Below are 15231 nucleotides of genomic sequence, written 5' to 3' on the forward strand. Positions count from 1 at the left end.
TTGTAGGCAGGACAGTAAGATATACATGTACAAAATAATCCCTAAAATATATCTTCATCCACCCTCTACCCCTCTTTGAATGTAAGCTCCTTTAACATAGGAATTATCTATAAAAAAAATCATAACCAAAAAAGGGCTGGATACAGAATTTCAAGAAATTAAAAATGAAAATTGCCCCAAAGTCTTATAAATAGAGGGCTGTCAAACTAAGAAGAATGTACTAGTCATCCCCCTAAATGAAACCCCAAAATTAAATCACTAAGAAATGTCATAGTCATAAGCCAAAGTTTCTATGTCATAAGAAAAATACTTAATCCAAAAAGAAAGAATTCTAGTACCAAAGAAACTTGGAGGATCACACAAAATTTTCCAACTAAAATCATAAAGGAGAGGGGAGTATGGGATCCAATTTTCCAAAAAGCATACAACTAAATAATCCATCCAGAAAAACTAAGAGGAAAAAATAGACCTTTATTAAACAGCAAATTTCTAAGCATTCCAAATAAAAAGACCAGAATAGACATTTTGAAATGGAGATGCAGGAGCCAAGAGAAACAGAAAAGTTCATATATTTGTTTAATTAGAAGGGAAAATGAGGATGAATTGTTTATACATGCTAATACAGAGATAAGAAATAAAGGCCTCAAAATCCTAATATCTTTAACAGTCATAGATCAAGGTAAATCTGATAGAGGAGAGGATTTAGTTCTATTTTGATGGTCTCAAGAAGACAGATGTTAATGACACAGAACAGACTATATGGGGGAAGACAGGAGGAGGAAGGGGCAGGAAATTATTATCACATAACAGATGAAGATGAAGAGAATTTAACCATGTAGGAAGGGGTGGAGGGAACTGGTCTCCCATTAATCTCACTTTCAACAGAACTGAACAATGGCACATCAGACAAAATCAAATTTACATTTAAAGATGTGATAAAAGAAATACATTAAACTTGAAAAAGAGAGCAGGGTGATAATACATGTATATTACCCAGAATGAATTGTTTGCCAGTCTGGGAGAGGTGGGGGGGAGGGAAAGAGGGAGTGAGACAGTTTGGATCATATAACTTCTGGAAAACTTGTGTGGAAATTTGTCATTACATGTAATTGGTTAAAAAAAGTTTAATTTAAAAAAAAAAGAAAAGGAGGGCAGGGACAAGGTAGGGAGAGATCAGGGTTCAAGCAAGGATAGAGTGGGTAAAAGAATAATCATAAGCAAGACAAACTCCAGTATTGGAGAGAACAAATGGGGGGATTAAAAGGAAGGGAAGAAAAAGTAAAATTTTGGAATAGGGGAAGAGAAGAAGGGCAACAGAATGGAGATGGGCCACTTTCCCCCCCTAGATCATTTGGCAAGCTTTTATCACCTAATTTGGAAAGGCAGGAAGCAAGGAGTAAAAAGAAGAAAAAATACAGGAGAGAATGGAGGGAAATTAACAATTATACTGTTGCCATGAATGGGAAGAACTCTTCAAATGGAAGATAGCAGAAAGGATTAGAAAACAATTCAATGTTGTGTTGTTTACAAGAAACATACCTGAAACCATCCTTCCTGTCCCTCAGGTTTAGAATTTAGGGGTTAGTCTTGGCCCCTCACTATCTTTCACTCCACCCCTTTGTCAATCTGCTGCCAAGGCCTATTGATTTTGCCTTTGTGCCACTTCTCAAATATGCCCCTCTCTCTCTGGCACTGCAGGCCTTCACCTCTTCATATCTATACTATTGTAAGAGCTTATTGGTTGGTTTGCCTGGCACAAGTTTCTTCCCACTCCAGTTCATACTTTATTCAGCTGTCAAAGTAATCTAACTGTCCTACTATGGACACAGGTCCTACAATGTCACTCTCCTACTCAAGTTTCTGTGACCCTAACATTGCAGAACCAAATATAAATCCTCTTTTGTGCCATTCAAAACTCTTCTCTCCCTAATCTTTCCAGTCTTCTTACACCTAAACACACACACACACACACATACACACATACACTCACACCCCACACAAAGACATTGACCTCCTCATCTTTCCTCTAACAAGACACAACTTTTTAAAAAATTTTTTTCTTTATTTTATTCCAGTAACAAATCTACATATAAGCTTTCCAAGGTTACATGATTCATGTTGTTTCCCTTCCCTCTCCCAGAACTGACAAGCAATTCCACTGGGTTTTACATGTATTATCACTCAAAACCTATTTCTATATTGTTCATTTTTTAAATAAGGTAATTTTTAAAAACCAAAACCCTAAATCACACACCCAAATAAACAAGAGATAAATCATGTTTTCTTCTGCATTTCTACTCCAACAGTTCTTTCTCCAAATGTGGATAGCATTCTCTCTCATAAGACTCTCAGAATTGTTCTTGATCATTGCTTTGCTATTAGTAGCAAAATCTATTACATTTGATCATCCTACAATGTTTCAGTTACTGTATAATGTTCTCCTGGTTTTGCTTATTTCACTCCACATCAGTTTATGTAGGTTCTTCCAGTTTTTATAGAAATCAACTGTTTCATCATTCATTATAGCACGATAATATTCCATCACCATCATATACCATAATTTGTTCAGCCTTTACCCTGTTGAAGGACATCCCTTCAGTTTCCAATTTTTTGCCACCACAAAAAAGCACAATAATGAATATTTTTGTATAAACAGATCCATCCCCATTTTAAAAAATCTCTTTGGGATACAAGCCTAGTAGTGGTATTGCTGGATCAAAAAGCAATGTGTTCTTTTAAACCCCTTTGGGCATAATTCCAAATTGCCTTCCAGAATGGTTGGATCAATTTGCAATTCCACCAGTAATGCATTAGAAGATACTAAAATCTCTTAGGTTCAGCTGTTTTCACTGGATGTCCCCCATGCATATAGAATGTTCTCCCTCCTCTGCATCTTCTGGCTTCCTTTAGAGTCCCAGATAAAATCCTATATACTTTATGAAGCTTTTATCAATCTCTCTTACTTCTAATATCTTTTCTCTATGAATTATTTCCTGTTTCCTATCATAGTTGTTTGCATGTTGTCTTCCCTATTAGATTATGAGTTCCTTGAAGACAAGAGCTGTCTTTGGCCTTTCTTTATACTCCCAACACAGAGCTGGCTCATAGTGGATGTGTAATAAATGTTTTCATCTCACTTATTAATATAACATAATACAACACAAGATAAAAACATCACATAACATAAAATGAGGAGCTGAAACAAAAATCATCTGTGAGTATCTTCAGAGTGAGTGTGGACACAAGGAAAGCCTATGTCTTAACAACATGTTAAACACAGTAACCTTGAGTTTTCACACTAGGTTCAAGACCTTTGTATTGGCCTAGAAGTGCATCAATCCATCCTGGATTGGCTTTTCTTTGGCTCTGTGAAATGGCTCTTGTTGTGTATATCTTGTCCTAGAATCAGACAGAATCATTAAGCAAAGTCCCATAATTTTTTAAATAATCAGTGGCATCATTTTTATAGTCACAAGCCTTTTTGGGCATTCTCTGACAAATGTATTTCAAACTTATAGTACTGAAAAATCAAAAGGTTAAAGAAAATCTTAATGCTGGTGACATGTACTTCAAATATAAAAGGAGAGAAAAAATAAAAAAAACAAATAGTATATTGCACATGCAAGAAAAATATAATAAAAGTCTTTTAAAATTTCAAAAACATAGCTTATAATCATTGACACACTGTGTCAGCTAAGAAAATATAAAATACAAGGCTTTCTCACCAAAAATGAGATCCATTTCCTCTTAATATCTGGCCATGCTCCACTGTGAGTATGACAAATGAATTGAACAGTATTATAAATATGTGGTTATCAATATCCCCAAAATTCTCAATAGCCCAAATAATTATAATAGCAAACACACTATCATATTTCACACAAGTTGCTGCATGGCATTTTAAAAAACCTATGAATTGGTGGATATTTGTCACATGTTTTTACAATCATAGCAATTTTTCAACCTTGGTAATAAACATATTTTTTAAACAAAGTAAAACTCATCTTGGGTTAAGAACATAATCAAAAAATCTATATATCATTCTGGTGCAAGTAAAGTAATGAGCTGAAGAGTATAAATAAAGGGATGCTCCTTTTTTAGAGGCTTTTTAGGGATACAAATGCCCTGAGATTAACTTCCCAACTTCCATTCACATGTGGGAAGGTTGGGGTTTATAAAATATATTTCACTTCAGCTATGGGCCTTACCTCGTGGTAGGGGCAGGCAAAAATGACCAGAGATTGTTAAAAATTTTCAAAAATCATATTCAAAAAAACCCTTAAAATCAGTTGAGATAATTAGCACATTAATTTTCCAAAGGTTGTTATAGTAATTGTAACCAGTTCTGCCTCTATGTGACAATTTACAAAAGCAAAATAGAAAAAAGCTGTTTTTTTTCCTTATATGGGCTTAATTATTAATATTTGTTCAGCACAGTTATAGGGGAAAAACAACAGAATTTTAAAACTCAGTACATTAAATGAACAGTACAACAAAATAATATTGGAATTTAAAATCACAAAGTTAAACCTTAAACAAAAAATCAGGAAAAATGTAATACAATACAGAGATTTTTATAAACCATTGGAGTCTGAAATGCCTTAAAATCATAACCTCCAGTCTTTAAAGTTCCTTGCTTTTTTTTTGTTGTTGTTGTTTTTAATTATCCATTTAAATGTCTTTGTTACATCTGGAGACTTCCTCAGCTGCATTGGATGGCCGTGTTGTCCTTTGTGTTCCAACACGCCCTAAGCACTCCACAGTGCTTCGCTGCGTTGCCCTCTCAGCCGTTGAACCTTCTTATTGGTTTCTTCCGTCTGTTCAGCCGAAGCAGTCTTCACATGCTGGGTGAGCAAAGCCCTGGTTCACCATGGGATGATGACCTGATGGCTACCCTCACAAGGTTTAGCTGGCCTGTCGAAGCCGTTTCCCGGGGTGTGGCCGCTGCCACATGCTAGCAGCACCAGGCTTCCAAAGCCAAGAGAGTGGGACTGTCTCTGTGCATCGGCTTTTCCACTTAAATCTCTTTCACGCACAAGTATCTTTGTGCACACTCATCTATCCTAACCCAGTCCACCCTCTTCAATACCTGCAGCGATGGGGGAGTGATGACGCAACAGGTGGAGGTGACCACTGGCAGTTGTAGTCACAATCCTGAATGTAGGCAGCCCACGGACCAGTGGTCACTCGGCCCTGTGGGCAGCATCCTGGGCAACTGAGTAGCCCTCTTTAGGACAGCACTGCTCACCCTAATCAAGGGAGGGGACTAGAAAGGGTGTCCCAAACATTGCCTGCCCTACAAACACCTGGTCAGCACACCGCGGATGCCAGGTCATCCCCTTTAAGCGGTCAAAATAAAAGAAAAAATACAAAGAAACTCCTATTAGGAGCATGGAACATCAGGACATTACTTGATAGAGAGAATACCCCAAGACCTGAGAGAAGAACAGCTCTACTCGGTAAAGAACTGGCGCGATATAACATCGACATCTCAGCCTTAAGCGAAACACGCTTACCAAAAGAGGGATCACTCGGCGAACCCACCACTGGATACACCTTCTTCTGGAAAGGTAGAGCCTCAAATGAAGACAGAATCCATAGTGTTGGCCTGGCCATCAAGACCAGTTTGCTCAAACAGCTGCCAGACTTGCCTGTGGGCATCAGCGAGAGGCTCATGAAGATCTGTTTACCTCTCAGCAAAGCCAGTATGCCACAATCATCAGCGCATATGCCCCAACACTGACCAGCACAGAGGAGACCATCGAGCAGTTCTACTCTGACCTGAGTGCCATCCTGCACTCAGTGCCCACAAATGACAAGCTGATACTACTGGGAGACTTCAACGCCTGCGTTGGCCAGGACCATGAAAGATGGAAAGGAGTGCTCGGCAAACACGGCGTGGGCAAAATGAACAACAACGGCCTACTGCTACTCAGCAAATGCTCAGAGTTCGAACTCACCATCACGAATACTGTGTTCAGATTGGCAAACAAATATAAAACAACGTGGATGCACCCAAGATCAAAACAGTGGCATCTCATTGACTACATCATTGTACGCCAGCGAGACATCCAGGATGTAAAGATCACCAGAGCCATGAGAGGAGCTGAATGCTGGACAGACCACCAATTGGTTAGAGTGACTCTTCAAATGTGCATTGCACCTCGCCATCCAAAACGCGCCCAGACAGTTCGCGCATTTTACAACATGAGTCGTCTTAGAGATCCATCTTATTTGCAAACATTCCAGTCCTGCCTGGACAACAAGCTGTCTGCCAAGGGACCACTCACTGGAAGCTCAACCGAGAAATGGAACCAGTTCAGAGACGCAGTGAAGGAAACATCAAAAGCAGTCCTAGGCCCAAAACAACGCAACCACCAGGACTGGTTCGATGAGAACAACACTGCTATTGAAGACCTATTGAGCAAGAAGAACAAAGCCTTTATGGAGTGGCAAAATAACCCAAACTCTGCTCCTAAAAAGGACAGATGCAAGTCTCTCCAAGCCACGGCGCAGCATGAGATCAGGAAGATGCAAGACCAATGGTGGGGAAAAAAGGCAGAAGAAATCCAGCGGTTTGCTGATATGAAAAACTACAAACAATTTTTCAGTGCCCTCAAGACTGTCTATGGGCCATCAAAACCCACCACCACTCCCTTGCTATCCTCTGACGGTGACACTCTCATAAAAGATAAAAAAGGCATCAGCAACAGGTGGAAAGAACACTTCAGTCAGCTTCTCAACCGACCCTCTTCAGTCGACCTGGTAAAGACAGGATCCCAACCAAGGTGTACAAGGCCTTAAATGGAAAGGCGCTCCAGGCATTCCACATAGTGCTGACCAGCATATGGGAAGAGGAAGACATGCCCCCAGAACTCAGAGATGCCTCCATTGTAGCCCTATACAAGAACAAAGGCTCACGAGCAGCCTGTGACAACTACAGGGGCATCTCACTACTCTCCACTGCCGGAAAGATCCTGGCCCGTGTTATACTCAACAGACTTCTGTCATCTGTTTCAGAGCAGAACCTGCCTGAATCACAATGTGACTTCTGACCAGATCACAGCACCATCGACATGGTCTTCATGGTGAGGCAAATGAAGGAAAAATGCCTTGAGCAGAACCTGAGTCTCTACATTGTCTTCATAGACCTGACAAAGGCGTTCGACACAGTGAACAGGGACACATTGTGGGTGATCCTCAGCAAGCTCGGTTGCCCGGCAAAATTCGTCAAACTGATCCAGCTCTTTCATGTAGACATGACAGGGGAAGTCCTATCTGGTGGAGAGACTTCTTTTTTTTTTTTAAATATATTTTATTTGATCATTTCCAAGCATTATTCGTTAAAGATCATTTTCTTTTCCTCCCCCCCACCCCCCATAGCCGACGTGTAAGTCCACTGGGCATTAGATGTTTTCTTGATTTGAACCCATTGCCTTGTTGATAGCATTTGCACTAGAGTGTTCATTTAGAGTCTGTCCTCTGTCATGTCCCCTCAACCTCTGTATTCAGGCAGTTGCTTTTCCTCGGTGTTTCCACTCCCATAGTTTATCCTTTGCTTATGAATGGTGTTTTTTTCTCCTGGATCCCTGCAAGTTGTTCAGGGACATTACACCGCCACTAATGGAGAAGTCCATTACGTTCGATTATACCACAGTGTATTAGTCTCTGTGTACAATGTTCTCCTGGTTCTGCTCCTCTCGCTCTGCATCACTTCCTGGAGGTTGTTCCAGTCTCCATGGAACTTCTCCACTTTATTATTCCTTTGAGCACAATAGTATTCCATCACCAACATATACCACAGTTTGTTCAGCCATTCCCCAATTGATGGGCATCCCCTCGTTTTCCAGTTTTGGGCCACCACAAAGAGCGCAGCTATGAATATTTTTGTACAAGTCTTTGTGTCCATTATCTCTTTGGGATACAGACCCAGCAGTGCTATGGCTGGGTCAAAGGGTAGATATTCTTTTGTCGCCCTTTGGGCATAGTTCCAAATTGCCCTCCAGAATGGTTGGATCAATTCACAATGGTGGAGAGACTTCTGATCACTTCAACATCTCCAATGGCGTGATACAAGGCTGTGTCCTTGCTCCAGTACTATTCAACCTATTTTTCACCCAAGTATTACGACATGCTGTGATGGATCTAGACCTGGGCGTCTACATCAAATACCAACTGGATGGCTCACTATCTGACCTTCGCCGCCTGACTGCAAAAACAAAGACAACAGAGAGACTCATCCTGGAAGCTTTCTTTGCAGATGACTGTGCTCTCATGGCCCACCAAGAAAGTCATCTCCAAACTATTGTGGACAGGTTCTCCACCGCAACAAAACTGTTTGGTCTGACTATCAGCCTCAGCAAAACAGAGGTGCTGTTATAACCTGCACCAGGGAGGCCAACTAACTAGCCATGCATTACAATCAACAGCACGCAGCTTTCTAACATCAACACTTTCAAGTACCTGAGCAGCACCATTGCCAACGACGGGTCCCTAGACCACGAGATTAATGCCAGGATCCAAAAGGCCAGCCAGGCACTTGGGCGGCTGTGCTGCAAAGTCCTCCAACACAGAGGTGTAAGCACTGCAACGAAGCTCAAAGTGTATAACGCAGTGGTCCTCAGCTCGCTCCTGTACGGTTGTGAGACATGGACACTGTACCGGAAGCACATGAAACAGCTGGAGCAATTCCACCAACGCTCTCTCTGGTTAATCATGAGGATCCGATGGCAGGACCAAATCACCAATCAGGAAGTCCTCGAGAGAACCAACTCCACCAGCATTGAAGTCATGGTCCTCAAAACCCAGCTACGATGGTCTGGACACATCATCCGCATGGACCCACAGCGAATACCAAGACAGGTATTCTACAGTGAACTCTCAGCTGGACTCAGGAAACAAGGCCGACCAAAGAAAAGATTCAAGGATCAGCTAAAGTCCAACTTGAAGTGGGCTGGCATTACACCAAAGCAACTAGAACTCGCTGCCTCTGACAGAAGCAGCTGGCGAACCCACATTAACCATGCCGCCACCACCTTTGAAGATGAGCGATGTCGACATCTTGCCACTGTGCGTGAACGCCGACACCAGGCCACAACCGCACCTCCCGTAACAACTGGCGTCCCATGCCCCATGTGCCACAAACTCTGCGCCTCAGCCTTTGGACTCCAAAGCCACATGAGGGTACACTGTAGATGAAACTGCACAAAGACAATAGTCATTCTCGATCACCGAGAGACTAATATATATATATATAAATGTCTATTGTGCGAAGGCAGAGTGGTAAGGGCTAGGCAATGGGGGTTAAGGGACTCATCCAGGGCCCCACAGCTGGGAAGTATCTGAGGCCAGATTTTAACCCAGGACCCCATGTCTTTAGGCCTGGCTCTCAGTTTCCTGAGCTACCCATTTGCCCCTTCAAAGTTTCACACAGGTGAAATCAATGCTATTACCAGAACAGTCATAAGGTATCCTTTTAAATAGCCCATTGCTTTTTAAGTTCCTGCTTGAAAAATCTGTTTCTTCTCCTCTCCCCTGCTACCATCCGCTCACATGGCCAATAGTTACCAGCTGGTAGAAATGAGTCCTGAGCGGTCTGCTCCAAGGATCTAGGTGATGAGCCGGCTGGGATCGTGCTCATGGGTCTGGGGCGCAGAAACAGGCAGGCAGGGCCAGGAGATCAGGCACCAGGTGAGAGGCCAGGAGCAGGAGCCAGAGCTGGGACCAGGTGAGGACGGAGAAAGGTCAAGATTGGGGGCTGCAGGCAGGAAGCGGCCGGGAGCCGGAGTGGACAGCTGGGGTGGGCAGGTGAGCTGCAATCTGCAAGCATGCCTGGTTCGGAGGCTGAATTCGGAAGGCAGAAGTGGCTTTGAGCTGGGTGGGGGAGTTATCTATGCAAGGTTAAAAAAAAACAAAAAACTTCGGCCAGAGAAACATGGATCAAAAAAAAAATTCTAGGCACTAGCTATTAAAGATTAACTAAAGATCAGAAAAGAATCAGAAGATTGAGATATTTTGTTTTCCTGAAGTGGTTACGCCAACTGTAAAGATTAAAATTTAGGAAAGACTGAGGCAGGTAGAAATTAGTTTCTCTCTGCAAGGAGTATTATATTTTTAGAGGTTTATTGACGATTAAGGATTAAAGAAAATACAGGATAAGAAAAACGTGCCTAGGCCAGAGAGGCCTAGACAAGACCTCACCTACATTATAGAAAGAGCCACATCTGCCCCAAAACGGAAGTCCAAAAGAGAGCTCAAAAACCTTTGCAATCAGGTTAAATACCTTCTCGATCTTGGCCCACGTGAGAATTCGAAGCATTCTGGGGAAGTGGAGCAAGGACTTCTGGGGATTGAAGTCCAGAGTTCGAGTCTATTTTTTACATACTCAAAAAAAGCAGATGTAATAATTAAGATTTCAAATAAGGTTACAGAAAAAGAAATATGATAAAAGATAAACAAGAAATTATATTATGGTTGAAAGTCCCATAAATAAGTAATCAAAATCAATCAATACTTAAAACACACAATAAATAACATAGTATCTAAATATTCAAAGAAATAGTTAATCAATGTGGAGGGAATAGATAACAAAACAAGGATAGTAGGGGGCCTCAATGTGCGTCTTTTAGACCTGAGCAAATATAACCTAAAAAGCAAATAGGAAGTTAAGGGCTTGAATAGATGTTTAGAAAATCTAGGGATGATAAATCTCTGGTGGTTACTAAATGGGAATGAAAAGAAATGGCATATTTTTTTCAGCTCTACTTGGCATCTTTACAAAAACTGTACTGGGGCATAAAGACCTCACTAAAAAAAATGTTGAAAAGCAGAAACACTAAACATATCTTATTCTGATCACAATATGCTAAAAAATTATATCAATAAAGGCCCTTTAAGAAAATAATTTAAAAGTAATTAGAGATTAAATAGAATAATGCTAAAAAACTAGTGAGTCAAAGAATTTGAGAAACAAAATTTCAACAAGAAAATGACAGTAATGAAATAAGTATAATGCTTAGGGAATGTAATTGAAGCAGTTCTGAGGTAAAAATATTTATTTCCAAATGTTCTCATCATTAGAAAAGGAAAATAAGTCACTGAGTTGGGCATTCCACTAAAAAAACAACAACAAAAAAACCTTGAACAACAAAATAAAACATAGGAAAAGTGAAATTTCTAAAAATTAAATACTAATAAAACTGAAAGTGAAAATTTAAATTTACAGAATAAATATGGGAAGCTATCAGAAACTTTTGTGGAATTGTATGCTAAGAAAATAGCTAATTTAAGGAAATTTATGAATATATAGAAAATATAAAACACCCAGGTCAACAGTAAACCTAGTATCATTATTTGATAAAAATTTCAAATGAATCATAAATGAACTTCCAAGGACAAACTCTAGAATCAGATGGCTTTACAAGGGAATCAGACATTTGGAGAAGAATTAGTTATAATATTATGCTAATCATTCAAAATAATAGTAAAGACAGCACTTTTCCAATGTCTTTCTGTGATACAGATAGTTTTAATACCTAAACAAATACCTAATATTTAATATATATTACCTATATTTTTATTAATTAATTAATATTTAATATTCATATGTAATACCTAAACAAAAAGAGACAAGGCTGAGAAAGAAAATTATGAACTAATATTTCTAATGAACATTGATATAAAAATTATAAATAACATTTTGTAAGTAAATTAGAAAGATTACACACTATGATAAGGTTGAGTTTACCAAGAATGCAGGATTGGTTCAACAGCAATAACAATGATAATAGCTAACATTTATATAGTGCTTGCTTACTATGTGCCAGGTACTATACTAGGTGCTTTACAATTATTATCTCATTTGATCTTCATCACAACCCTGGAAGGTAAGCGTTATTATTATCTGAATTGTAACTTGCCCAGGGTCACCCAGCTAGTAAATGTCTAAGGCTGAATATAAACCAAAGTTTTCTGACTCAAGGCCTGGTGCACTAGCAACTGTTCTACCTACCTACTCCATAAAAAAAAAAAAAAATATATATATATATATATATATAATATATATATGTGTGTGTGTGTATAAATGTAATAAATCAAGTTAATATAACTAATAAAATGTTTAAAAAAACAGCTAGGCCTATGCCAATATGTCCTTATTTTTAAAGTTGATTTTTATTTTCCTGGTTACATGTAATAATAATTTTCCACATATTTTTTTGAAGTTATAATATCCAAATTGTCTTCCTCCCTCCCTTTCCTCCTCCCTTGATGGTAAGCAATTTGATCTGAGATATACATGTATTTTCATGCAAAACATATTTTCATATTATTTATTGTCATAAGAGAATACTCATATAAAACCAAAATAAAAACACAAATAAACTAAAGTGAAAAATAGTATGCTTTCATCTGAATTTTGTATGTCAATATATCCTAAAAAGGCTTATGGCTAAAATCCCATAACATAGTAAATAATATTTATTTAGTGCTGAAAGCAACATATATAACTCATAAAAATTAGAGATTTTGCCAATAAGATCAAAGGCAAAGAAAGGATATTCCTCATCATTAATATTATTTAATATAATCCTAGAAATGCTCATTATAGCAATAAGGCAAGAAAAAAATCAAGGGAAGAAAAAGGGTAGGTAAGAGGCTCAGTGGATAGAGATGGAGTTAGAATGTCCTGGATTCAAATTTGACCTCAGACACTTCCTAGTTATGTAACTGTAGGCAAGTCACTTGACACCCATTGCCTGGCCCTTACCACTCTACTGCCTTGGAACTGATATTTAAGATTGACTTTAAGACTGAAAGTCAGGGTTTTGTTTGTTGTTGTTTATTTAAATAAACCCTTACCTTACATCTTGGAATCAATACTGTGATTTTTAAAGAAAAAAGCAGTATAGAGGCAAAGAAAAATTAAAGTAATAACCTTTTGCAGACAATATGATGGCATATTTATTAAGAACCTTAGAGAGTCAATATAATTAATTGAAATAATTAATAAATTTATCAAAGTTTTAGGATGTAAATTTCATTTACATAAATAACCAATATTCCTATATATAACCAAAATTTTCAACAGGAATAGCCAGAGGGAAAAATTCTATTAAAAACAACTACAGAAGCTATACAATATTTTGGAATGAATCTACTAAGATTCACTCAGTGGCTACATGAATCCAACAATAAAAATACATTTTGCAGATATAAAGACAGACATGGGGGCAGCTGGGTGGCTGAGTGGACTGAGAGTCAGGCCTAGAGACAGGAGGTCCTAGGTTCAAATTTGACTTCAGACACTTCCTAGCTGTGTGATCAGTGTCAGAGGGTAGGACCTCCCATCTCTAGACCTGGCTCTCTATCCACTGATTATTGACTATTTTGGTTTTTGTTTTTTCAAAAATTTGCTTGCAAGCAGGGTGAGGGGAGAAAGGCCAGGTTCATTTTAAAATGTAATTTTTAAATGTGGGCAGCTGGGTATCTCAGTGGATTGAGAGCAGGCCTAGAGACATGAGATCCTAGGTTCATATCTGGCCTCAGATACTTCCCAGCTGTGTGACCCTGGGCAAGTCACTTAACCCCCATTGCCTAGTCCTTACCACTCTTCTGCCTTGGAACCAATACACAGTATTGATTCCAAGATGGAAGGTAAGGGTTTAAAAAAAAAAAGAACAAGAAAAAGAAATAAAGACAGACATAAGTAACTGGAGAAACATTAATTGCTCATGGGCAGGTCAAGTTAAAGGTGTTCCAAAAGTCTTAGTTGTAAGTTTCATGCTGAAAACCTAAATTAATTTATTTATTCAGAACTGTATCAATCAAATTCCCCAAAGGGATATTTCATAGAGCTAGAAAGAAAGCATGATATTCATAAAAACACAGTCTGTCTTTATTTCTGCAGAGTGCTTAATAGTTGGATTCATTTGTTCCTGTTGTGTCCAGGGAGATATTCCAAATACTTTATACTTTCTGTAGTTTTTGCAAATGGAATTTCTTTTTGTCTCTTCTAGGTTTTGTCAATACCATACAAAAATGCTGATATTTTTTGTGGATTTATTAATTTCTTACAATTTTACTGAATTTATTGTTTCAATTAATTCTTGGCTGACTCTAAGATTTTCAAATTATATTGTCACATGGTTTGCAACAGGCAACAATTTTGCCTCTTCTGCCCATGCATCTTGCCTCTATTTCTCTTTTTTGTGTCTTATTGTGATTGCTAGCATTTCTAGGATTATGTTGTAGTGTTAGTAGTAAGTAATTAGTAGTGGTATAGGTACTTTGTAGTGGACATCCTTGTTTCTGAACTTATTTAAAAGGTTTGAAATGTTTTCCATTATATATGTTTTATTAAATAGTATTCATCAAATTAAAGAAGTATGCATCTATTACTATATTTTCTGGTGTTCTTATCAGAAAAGAATGTTAGATTTTATCAAAGGCATCTATTAATATAATCAGAGAGTTTTTACTATTTATATTATTGACATGAATGTTGAATCAGGCCTGAGTTCCTGGTATAAACCCAATCTGGTCATAGTATATAGTCTTTCTAATATATCACTGCAATATAGTTCCTAGTATTTTATCTAAAATTTCTGCATCAATTCATTAGGGACCTTGGTTCATGAATTTCTTTTTCTTCTTTGTCTCTTCCTGGGTTAGGTGTCAAGGCTATGTATTATAGAAAAATATTGGAAGAGTGCTATCTTTCTTATTATTGCAAAATTGATATACTTGCAAAGTTGATGTATTACTAGAACTAGTTGTCTTTGAAATGACTGATATAATTCATTTGTAAATTCATCTGGTTCTGCTTGTTTAGTTTCTTTATCTGATATTGGATTATTTTAAGTCTGTTTCTTTTGTTAATTTGAGTATTTTATATTTTTGTAAATGTTAATTCATTTCCCGTAAATTGTTAGTTTTGTTAGCATATAATTGGATAATTTACTTTGTTTCCTCATTGTTATGAATTCTTTTTATGCTTAAGAGAATTTGGATTTCATCTCTTTTAAAAAATTAGATTAGCTAACTTTTTTAGCTAATTAGCTTCCCTTTCTCCCAAAAAAATTCTAATCTGATTTTTTATATAGAAATTCAATGATGTTTCACACACACACTTTCAATTTCATTATTCCTTTCATTTTCAGAATTTTTAATTTCTTACATAATTGAGGGGGATTAATTTGTTGTTCTTCAAGTTTTGTACTCTGTTGTCCCTTT

This window comes from Monodelphis domestica, chromosome 2 (assembly GCF_027887165.1).
Source record: "Monodelphis domestica isolate mMonDom1 chromosome 2, mMonDom1.pri, whole genome shotgun sequence".
NCBI classification, from domain to species: domain Eukaryota; kingdom Metazoa; phylum Chordata; class Mammalia; order Didelphimorphia; family Didelphidae; genus Monodelphis; species Monodelphis domestica.